Raw genomic sequence first — 12,174 nt, 5'->3', positions numbered from 1 at the left:
TTTTTAAAATCACACTTTTATTTCCATTCAAAAGGCTTTGAAAATGATTCATTTACCTTAAGCCTTTTAATAAGGATTTTTCCTTATGATGGGTTAATACCGATTTTATTTATGAACACACAAATCTTATCTAAGTTGAATTAAAGGGACCCATTTCTTATTTAAATTTTATGTAAAGATTTTATAAGAAATGGGGGGTTGTTGTTTAGCACAACAATACCTCTCAAATACCCGAGAATCCATTTCACCGCCATCCAATGTTCCTTTCCTGGATTTTTTATGTACCTGCTTACAACTCTTACTGCATGTGCAATATCAGGTCTTGTGTAGACCATTGCATACATTAAGCTTCCAACTGCTGATGCATATGGAACTTTAGACATATGAGCCATTTCTTCCCGAGTCTTGGGACACGCCCCTTTACTTAATTTGAAATGGCTAGCCAAGGGTATAGTAACTAGTTTTGAATTCTGCATATTAAACCTTTTCAACACCTTTTCTATGTACTCACTTTGAGACAATGTTAATTTGTGATTCTTTCTGTCTCTAGTTATTCTCATACCAAGGATTTGTTTTGCAGCACCCAAATTCTTCATTGCAAATGAGTTTGCCGATTTCCTTTTGAGCACATTTATTTCTTGCATGTTAGAACCTACAACAAGCATGTCATCTACATACAATAACAATATAATATAGCTGCCATCATTTTTCCTTTTGAGATAAACACAATGATCAGAGTGACACCTAGTATAACCTTGTTCAGACATAAACCTATCAAATTTTAGATACCACTGCCTTGGAGCCTGTTTTAAGCCATACAAACTCTTCTTCAACCTGCACACTAGTTTCTCCTTCCCTTTTACCTCATATCCTTGTGGCTGTTGCATACATATCTCTTCCTCCAAATCCCCATGGAGAAAGGTTGTCTTTACATCTAACTGCTCAAGATGCAAATCTTCAGTTGCTACTACTTAGAATAGTTTTGATGGAAGTCAGTTTAACAACAAGAGAAAATATTTCATCAAAATCAATGCCTTTCTTCTTTGCAAACCCCTTCACCACAAGTCTATCTTTGTACCTTTTTTTTCCTCCATCTTCTTCCTTCAGCCTGTAAACCCATTTATTCTGCAATTTTGTTCTACCTACAGGAAACCTGACTAAGTCCCAAGTCTAGTTATGTGCTAAGGAGTCCATCTCTTCTTTCATGGCTTGCTCCCACTTCTTCCCAGTTTCTACTTGCACTGCTTCTTCATAACATTTTGGTTCACTAGAATCAGTGAACAATACATAATATAATGAAGGAGAGTATCGTTCAGGGGGTCTACTTATCCTGGTAGATCTTCTAACACCACTTTCAGGTGTTTGAGGTGCTTGTTTCTATTGTGGTTGTTGTTCTGGCTTTTGATCATCATGATTTTCAGGCATCAATACTTTTCCTGTGATATCGTCAAGCACTGTGTATTCTTTGTTTTCTTTTTCCTGTTTCTTTTCCTGCAACTGATTCTTATACAAGACCTTTTCATTGAATATTACATCTTTGCTCCTAATGATTTTGTGATTTTCATAGTCATATAAGCGATAACCAAAATCATTAACACCATATCCAATAAAGGTACATTCCTTTGATTTTTCCTCAAGCTTTGTTCTATTTTCTTTATTAATGTGGACAAAGGCTTCACAACCAAAAGATCTCAAAATGAGTAGTTTACCTTTCTACCTGTCCATGCCTCCTATGGAATACCACCATCCAAGGAACTTGAAGGCCCTATTTTTATTAGATAAACAACACTATCTACAACATCTGCCCAAAATTGGAAAGGCAATCTCGCATGCAATCTCATGCACCTTGCATGCTCCATGATTGTCCTCTTCATCCTTTCTGACACACCATTTTCTTGTGGTGTTCTTGGAACTGTCTTCTTTCTTCAAATTCCATTCTCTGAACAGTACCTACCAAATTCTTTGTTGCAATATTCACCTCCATTGTCTGATCTGAGACACTTCAACCTTTTTCCTGTCTCATTTTCAACCAAAGCTTTCCATTTATTGAAAGTATCAAATACATCAGATTTATTTTGAATACAATAAATCTAGGTTTTTCTGGTTGCATCATCAATGTAAGTAACATCATAACAAGAGCCACCAAGAAATGATACCTGAGCAGGTCCCCATACATCTGTATGTGCAAGCTCTAATTTTTCGCTCTTCTTTTCTTTCCCAACTCTAAGGAATCTGACTCTCTTCTGTTTTCCATAAACACAATTCTCACAGAATTTTAAATCAACATGCTTCAAACCTAGCAACAAATTTCTTGAGTGAAGAATCTGCATCCCCTTCTCACTCATGTGCCCGAGCCTATGATGCCACAATGCTGTATCTTCTCCTGTAGAGGTTAAAACATTAACAGAATTAGAAATACCATTGCATAAATATGATGTGCCAACCTTTCCTCCTTTCGCTATTACCAGTGATCCTTTAGTGACCTTCCAGGTTTTATCTATGAAAGTAGTTACGCAACCTTCACCTCCCAACCGCTCTGTTGAAATCAGATTTTTCTTCAGATCTGGAACAGGCCTTACCTCCTTCAATAGTCATTGATTTCCATTCTGCTGTTTTATGAAAACTGTACCCATTCTAACAATTTTACAGGGTTTATCATCACCCAATCGAACCTGTCCAAAATCTACTTGAACATAATCATGAAAATGTTTCCTATCAGGTGTGGCATGGAATGAGGCCCCTAAATCTACCACCCAGGCATCAATAGTATTTACTAATGAAAGAATCAAAGCATATTGCAACACATCAACTGTTACATTCGCTTCATGGTTGTTTTCTTGCTGTGCATCTCCTTCTTTTCCCTTTCCAGACTTGCAGTCTTTCTTCAAGTGTCTTTTCTTCCCAGATTTCTAGCACACTATCCTCGATCTCGACTTGGATCTGCCTTTTCTTGACTTACTGTGATATCCTGAGCTCTTTCCTCTTTCGATTTTTCTTCCCCTAGTCTCTGCAGTCAAAGCATTACCTGATGTCTCACCGAAGCTTTTCTGTCGCATTTCCTCGCTAAGGATTGCACCGACAACACCATCAAACTTTAAAGTGCTAGATCTAGAGACAGAGTTACTAATGGCCATAACTAAACCATTCCAACTTTTTGGTAATGCGCACAAAAATAATAGAGTCCTAACTTCATCATCAAAATTTACCCCTATAGAACTTAACTAACTTGTAAATGTATTAAAATCATTTAAATGGTCTGCAACAGATCCACCTTCTGACATCTTCATATTAAATAAATGCTTCATAAGAAATACCTTATTTGAGGCAGAGGGTTTTTCATATAGTTTGGCCAATGCTGACATTAAACCCTCTGTTGTCGTTTCTTTTGAAATATTAAACGCTACCGACGCTGCTAGGCACAACCGTATTGTTCCAAGTGCCTTTCTGTCGAGAATATCCCATTCTTTGTCTATAATGCTCATCAACTTCTTTGTCTTTCCGCTCAATGGTAGGTACAAATCTCTCTGATATAGATAATCTACCATCTGCATCTTCCATAGCTGGTAGTTTAGGCCATTGAATTTTTCGATCCTAAACCTACCATCTTCCGCCATTGCTCCCACTCTACCCAGGAACTGTTCTCTTCTGCGAGTTTATCAGCCAAATAGACCTTCGGCTCTGATACCAGTTGTTAGAAAATTATATATTACAGAGCAATGGAAAAAATAAAATATTGCAGAAATATAAACACAGAAAACACATAAAACAAGAGAGTCACAGATATATATGGTTCACCTAGTTTGGGCTACGTCCACGGAGAAACAACTAGTCCTTCTTTTATTATATTATCCAACAAACTAAAGAGATACAACCTACAACAGATCCACTGTAACACCCTCTTCGCTCTCAATCTCCTCTCTCTTCCTCACTCAGAATACAGATATACATAGACGCAATACAATTCCCTCATATATAGTGAGGGTTGCCTTCTAAGGCAAAAACCACTAAATTAAACATAACTTCTACCGTGAGATCATCTGCCTAATGAACGGCCTAGATTGACTAGAAATTACTAGACTTTTACAAGGAAATTTTACATATATTTTTAGCTTCGCGGGTGCTGCCCCTGAGCCCCCGCCAGGGGACCGCTGCCCCCGGACTCCCCAGCCGAAGGGGATCCGCCCCCCCAAACCCTCGTGGGGGGGACAAGCCCCCATGCACCCCCCCGCGTGGAGGGGTGTACAGTCTTCCTGGGTTATACATCCGACTGATACCTTCGAATACAAAAGATAATCAGGCTCCACACCCAAAAATCTCCCACTTGGAGACTGATTATAGCAACTCCACCGCTGTTTCATTTGCTAGACAATAACTCCACTTTAAACCTGACTATTTCTCATCCTCTTCATCATACTTGAAGACCAATTGAAACTGAGAAGATTCTCAGTTTCTCCCTGGTTAAAACTTTTGTAAGCATATTTGCAGGATTCTTGCTAGTGTGTATCTTTTCCAGCTTCAACTGTCCATCTTCCAATGCTGATCGTATGAAATGGTACTTGAGCTGTATATTTTTAGTCTTGGAATGAAATGGAGAGTTCTTTGCAAGATGTATGGCACTCTGGCTGTCACTGTATAACTTGCCCAACTCTTGCTTATTACCCAATTCATCCAGAAACCTTTGTAACCAAATCATTTCTTTACTAGCCTCTGTAGCAGCAACATACTCTGCTTTTGTTGTTGAAAGTGCAACAACACTTTGGATTTTTTAAACCCAATTGATAGTTGTTCCACCTACAGTAAATACATATCTTGTAGTGCTCCCCCTGTTATCTGTGTCACCTGCCATATCTGCATCAACATATCCTTGTAAAGCAATGTTTGAACCACCAAAGCATAATGCTTGATTTGTGGTACCTCTCAAATACCTGAGAATCCACTTCACCGCCATCCAATGTTCCTTTCCTGGATTGTTCATTTACCTGCTTACAACTCCCACTGCATGTGCAATATCAGGCCTTGTGCAGACCATTGCATACATTAAGCTTCCAACTACTGATGCATATGGAACTTTAGACATATGAGCCATTTCTTCCTCTTTCTTGGGACATGCCTCTTTACTTAATTTGAAATGGCTAGCCAAAGGTATACTAACTAGTTTTGCATTCTGCATATTAAACCTTTTCAACACCTTTTCTATGTACTCACTTTGAGACAATGTTAATTTGCGATTCTTTCTGTCTCTAGTTATTCTCATACCAAGGATTTTTTTTGCAACACCCAAATCCTTCATTCCAAATGAGTTTGCCAATTTCCTTTTGAGCACATTTATTTCTTGCATGTTAGAACCTGCAACAAGCATGTCATCTACATACAATAACAATATAATATAGCTGCCATCATTTTTCCTTTTGAGATAAACATAATGATTAGAGTGACACATAGTATAACCTTGTTTAGACATAAACCTGTCAAATGTTAGATACCACTGCCTTGGAGCCTGTTTTAAGCCATACAAACTCTTCTTCAAACTGCACACTAGTTTGTCCTTCCCTTTTACCTCATATCCTTGTGGCTGCTGCATATATATCTCTTCCTCCAAATTCCCATGGAGAAAGGCTCTCTTTACATCTAACTTCTCAAGATGCAAATCTTCAGTTGCTACTAGACTTATAATAGTTCTGATTGAAGTCATTTTAACAACAGGAGAAAATATTTCATCAAAATCAACACCTTTCTTCTGTGCAAACCCCTTCACCACAAGTCTATCTTTGTACCTCTGTTTTCCTCCATATTCTTCCTTCAACCTGTAAACCCATTTATTCTGCAATGTTGTTTCACCTTCAGGCAACCTGACTAAGTCCCAAGTTTGGTTATGTGCTAAGGAGTCCATCTCTTCTTTCATGGCTTTCTCCCACTTCTTCTTGGTTTCTACCTGCACTGCTTCTTCATAACATTCTGATTCACCAAAATCTGTCAACAATACATAATATAATGAAGGAGAGTATCGTTCAGGTGGTCTACTTATCCTAGTAGATCTTCTTACAACACTTTCAGGTGTTTGAGGTGATTTTTTCTGTTGTGGTTGTTGTTCTGGCTATTGATCATTATGATTTTCAGGCATCATCACTTTTCCTGTGATATCGTCAAGCACTATGTATTCTCTGTTTTCATTTTCTTGTTTCTTTTCCTACAACTGATTCTTATACAAGATCTTTTCATTGAATATTACATCTTTGCTCTGAATGATTTTGTAATTTTCATAATCATATAAGAGATAACCAAAATCATTAACACCATATCCAATAAAGGTACATTTCTTTGATTTTGCCTCAAGCTTTGTTCTATTTTCTTTATTAATGTGAAAAAAGGCTTCATAACCAAAAGTCTTTAAAAATGAGTAGTTTACCTTTCTTCCTGTCCATTCCTCCTCTGGAATACCACCATCGAAGGAACTTGAAAGCCCTCTATTTATTAGATAAACAACAGTATCTACAACATCTACCCAAAATTGTAAAGGCAATCCTGCATGCAATCTCATGCACCTTGCATGCTCCATGATTGTCCTGTTCATCCTTTCTGACACACCATTTTCTTGTGGTGTTCTTGGAACTGTATTCTCTCTGCGAATTCCATTCTCTGAACAGTACCTATCAAACTCTTTGCTGCAATATTCACCACCATTGTCTGATCTTAGACACTTCAACCTTTTTCCTGTCTCACTTTCAAGAAAAGCTTTCCATTTCTTGAAAGTATCAAATACATCAGATTTATTTTGAATACAATAAATCTAGGTTTTTCTGGTTGCATCATCAATGAAAGTAACATCATAACAAGAGCCACCAAGAGATGATACCTGAGTAGGTCCCCATACATCTGTATGCGCAAGCTCTAATTTTTCACTCTTCTTTTCTTTCCCAACTCTAAGGAATCTGACTCTCTTCTGTTTTCCATAAACACAATTCTCACAGAATTTTAAATCAACATGCTTCAAACCTAGCAACAAATTTCTTGAGTGAAGAATCTGCATCCCCTTCTCACTCATGTGCTCGAGCCTATGATGCCACAATGCTGTACCTTCTCCTGTAGAGGTTAAAACATTAACAGAATTAGAAATACCATTGCATAAATATGATGTACCAACCTTTCCTCCTTTCGCTATTACCAGTGATCCTTTAGTGACCTTCCAGGTTTTATCTATGAAAGTAGCTACGCAACCTTCACCTCCCAACTTCTCTGTTGAAATCAGATTTTTCTTCAGATCTGGAACATGCCTTACCTCCTTCAATAGTCATTGATTTCCATTCTGCTGTTTTATGAAAACTGTACCCATTCCAACAATTTTACAGGGTTTATCATCACCCAATCGAACCTGTCCAAAATCTCCTTGAACATAATCATGAAAATATTTCCTATCATGTGTGGCATGGAATGAGGCCCCTGAATCTACCACCCAGGCATCAATAATATTTTCTAATGAAAGAATCAAAGCATCTTGCAACACATCACCTGTTACATTCACTTCATGATTGTTTTCTTGATGTGCGTCTTTTTCCCTTTTGAGACTTGCAGTCTTTCTTCTGGTGTCCTTTCTTCCCACATTTCCAGCACACTATCCCCGATCTCGACTTGGATCTGCCTTTTCTTGACTTACTGCGATATCCTGAGCTTTTTCCTCTTTCTATTTTTCTTCCCCTAGTCTCTGCAGTCAAAGCATTACTTGATGTCTCACCGGAGCTTTTCTGTCGCATTTCCTCGCTAAGGATTGCACTGACAACATCATCAAACTTTAAAGTACTAGATACAGAGATAGAGTTACTAATGGCCATAACTAAACCATTCCAGCTTTTGGCAATGAGCACAAAAATAACAGAGCCCTAACTTCATCATCAAAATTTACCCCTACAGAACTTAACTGATTTGTAACTGTATTAAAATCATTTAAATGGTCTGCAACAGATCCACCTTCTGACATCTTCATATTAAATAAACGCTTCATAAGAAATACCTTATTTGAGGCGAAGGGTTTTTCATATAGTTTGTCCAATGCCAACATTAAACCCTTTGTTGTCGTTTCCTTTGAAATATTAAACGCTACCGATGCCGCTAGGCATAGTCGTATTGTTCCAAGGGCCTTTCTGTCGAGAATATCCCATTCTGTGTCTATCATACTCATCGGCTTCTTTGTTTTTCCGCTCAATGGTTGGTACAAATATCTCTGATACAGATAATCTTCCATCTGCATCTTCCATAGCTGGTAGTTTTGGTCGTTGAATTTTTTGACCCTAAGCCTACCATCTTCCGCCATTGCTCCCACTCGACCCAGGAACCCTTCTCTCCTGCGAGTTTTTCAGCCAAATAGACCTTTGGCTCTGATACCAGTTGTTAGAAAATTATATATTATGGAGCAATGGAACACATAAAATATTGCAGAAATATAAACACCGAAAACACACAAAACAAGAGAGACACAGATATACGTGGTTCACCCAGTTTGGGCTACATCCACGGAGAAACAACCAGTCCTTATTTTATAATATTATCCAGCAAACTGAAGAGATACAACCTACAGCAGATCCGCTGTAACACCCTCTTCGCTCTCAATCTCCTTTCTCTTCCTCACTTAGAATACAAATATACATAGACACAATAAAATTCCCTCATATATAGTGAGGGGTTTCCTTCTAGGGAAAAAAATTAAACATAACTTCTACCATCAGATCATATACCTAATGAATGGCCCAGATTGACTAGAAAATACTAGACTTTTCTAACGCAATTTTACATCTATTTTTAACTTTGGGGGTGCTGCCCCCGAACCTCCGCAGGGGGACCGCTGGCCCCTAGACCCCTCAACTGGTGGGGATCAAACCCCCGCAGTGGGGACAAGTCCCCACCACACCCCCCTGCATGGAGGGGTGTATAGTCTTCCTGGGGTATACATCTGGCTGAGGCCTTTGAATACAAAAGATAATCAGGCTCCACACCCAACAACCTAAAGCTTACCCACCATCCCTCCATCATTCATGACACCTCTGGCATTATTCTTGAGCTCCAAGCATAGGGAAAAGCTAAAGTTTCCAGCGGAGAAGTAGCTACAGGAGCTCCTATAGGAATTCCTGCAGCAGCTGATCCCATAGAAGTCTAGCACCAACAGCAAGAGAGTGCGAAGATGTAAGTTAAAAAGGCACATGAAGCTCAGCTCCAGCAAGAGAAGAACCTGCACAAGCACACAACCACACATTAACAAGCAGAGACAACATGCATGAAGGGAAGTGAAGGCATGTAGCAGAGAAAGCCGCAACACCTCACAAGTTACACTCTGATCACAGGTAAGTAACTAAGTCACTCCTCTATTTGCATTTGTGTAATTAGGTGTCATATGAGGGCAATGAGATGGATGAGATTGAATGAGGGAAAGGTGGACAATTAACTTGGTCACCTTCATTTAGTTGACTCCACTTATCCAAGATGTCATCCACACGTGCGCACAGTCAACTCAAGCATAAGATGCTAAGGACAGGTAGTGGGAGGAAGTGTGAACTCCGATGTAATAATGAGGGATGATTACGAGGAGGGGCCATGATGACCAAGCAGGTGGGGACCAATGGTCTGAATATGGCCAACGTACACCTTGCCAGCTTAGCACTCATAACTGAAAATATCCATAAAGGGTAATGAGCACTCCTCCCCGCGTATTGTCGCCCCCTTTTCTTCATTTCCTTCTCGTAACTTAGCCATAGAAGTCCTCTTGTGCCCCCACAGCCTCGTAACCACCATCCTCCATCGATTTCCTCCCTATCTTTGCTCTCGGCATTTTCTACAGGAGCACCTATAGGAAATCTACAAGAGGGACAATGGGCTTCTACAGGAGGGGCAGTGAGTCATTTTGAAGGGAGAAACCACGATTTTTGGCACGAATTTCAGTCTGAAGAGGTAGGGTTCATGCATTCCCTTGTTGAATATCAATATATGAAATAAGTGGTCTCAATTTGAGGGTGAAATAAGTCTTTAGGAGGGCAGAAAATACATAAAATAATTCTGTTTATTTAAAAAAAGAAATGAATTTTTATTGCATTGCAGGTCTACAAGAGGACTACAGGGAGCAAAAGAAGGTGCCAAGGGGACCCTGACATTCACACGAGCATCCATATCACCTTCTCCACACCGTTCTCCATCATTTTGGCATCTCTTTCACCCCACTGTACCTTATTCTTCCAAAACTGTGTTTTCTACAGGAGACTCTGTGTTTTCTGCAAGAGGCTCCTGTAGGAATTACAGAGAGCCAAAAGTGTCTACAGAAGGCAGTTTGAGGGAAAAAAAAGCTTCATAAGGAACATATAATCCCTTCTACCATCTTCAAAACTCCTTGCCATCATTTCCAAGCCTGCATCACACCCCAAGCATCATTATTTTCTTTTCTCTTCTTGTCCAAGAAAAAAACACAAAAAAACAGTTCTTTGGTTTCGAATAAAAAAAAAATAAAAAGAGGAAAAGGCACCAATAACCTTACCTAGAGCTTACCTACCATCCCTCCATCATTCATGACACCTCTGGCATTATTCTCCAACTCCAAGCACAGGGAAAAGCTGAAGTTTCCAGGGGAGAAGCAGCTATAGGAGCTCCTGTAGGAATTCTTGTAGTGCTTGATCCCATAGAAGTCCAGCACCAACAGCAAGAGAGTGCACACATGTAGGTTGAAAAGGCACATGAAGCTCAACTCCAGTAAGAGAAGAACCTGCACAAGCACACAACCATAGATCAGCAAGCAGATACAACATGCATAAAGGGAAATGAAGGCATGCAGTAGAGAAAGCCACAACACCTAACAACAAATACAATCAGATCATGGGTAAGTAACTAAGTCACTCCTATATTTTCATTTGTGTAATTAGGAGTCATACAAAGGCAACGAGATGGTTGAGATTGAATGAGGGAAAGGTTGCCAGTTAAATTGGCCTCCACTTATCCGAGATGTCACCCACACGTGCGCACAGTCAACTCAAGCACAAGATGCCAAGGACAGGTAGTGGGAGGAAGTGTGAACTCCGATGCAATAATGAGGGATGGTTACGAGGAGGGGCCATGATGACCAAGCAGGTGGGGACCAATGGTCCAAATATGGCCAACGTACACCTTTCTAGCTTAGCACTCATAAATGAAAATATCCATAAAGGGTAATGAGAACTCCTCCTTGCGTATTCTCACCACCTTTTCTTCATTTCCTCCTCGTAACTCAGCGACACCAGTTGTCTTGTGCCCCCACAACCTCGTAACCACCATCCTCCATCAATTTCCTTGCTATCTTTGCTCTCGGCATTTTCTACAGGAGCACCTACAAGAAATCTATAGGAGCACCTACAGGAAATCTACAGGAGGGGCAGTGAGTCATTTTAAAGGGAGAAACCACGATTTTTGGTACGAATTTTAGTCTGAAGAGGTAGGGTTCATGCATGCCCCCTGTTAAATATTAATATATGCAAGAAGTGGTCTCAATTTGAGGGTGAAATAAGTCTTTAGGAGGGCATAAAATACATAAAAATTTTCTGTTTTATTAAAAAAAAAAAACAGTCTCGTCTATTTTTTTTTACTTTTCTCAAAACTCTTTGCTAAACCTCCATTTTTTTTTTTTTTTTTAATTTTTAAGTATAGGCAGTATGACAGGAGGGTTTATGAGAAAGGAGCCCACTAACTCCACTAGGCTCCATGCACATCCTCAAGTGGTGGACATATTCACAAGGGAAAACTGGATGAATTTATTTGAGAAATTTAGAGGGTTTGATGATGAAATTGCCCAAGAATTTTCTCTCTCTTTGGTCCCTCACACAAGAACAGATGCCACTATAACCATTAGAGGCCTTTCCATCGAAATAACCCTTGAATTCATCAGTAGTGTCACTACCCTTCCTCTTGGGCTGCCTTGGAGTAAAGATGAGAAACCAATTGGCCAGGCTGGCAAGAAGAAATTTTTCCAAAATAATGAAGCCCCTGTGAAAGATAAAAATGGAATTAGAAGGGATAGTATACCATATCCCTCGGATGAGGTTAGCTACCAAGTCATCAAATACATTTCTTATGAGGGGAGGCACAACATTGTCTATGGATATCATTTCAGAATCCTCCATGACTTAAGATATGGCATAGATACCCCAACACCTCAAAATCTCAATATCCCTT

The sequence above is a fragment of the Pinus tabuliformis genome, chromosome 5_2 (genome assembly GCF_031772625.1).
Source record: "Pinus tabuliformis cultivar Carrire ecotype Pingquan chromosome 5_2, CPIR1, whole genome shotgun sequence".
Taxonomy (NCBI): domain Eukaryota; kingdom Viridiplantae; phylum Streptophyta; class Pinopsida; order Pinales; family Pinaceae; genus Pinus; species Pinus tabuliformis.
Note: the sequence above shows the minus strand (reverse complement) of the source record.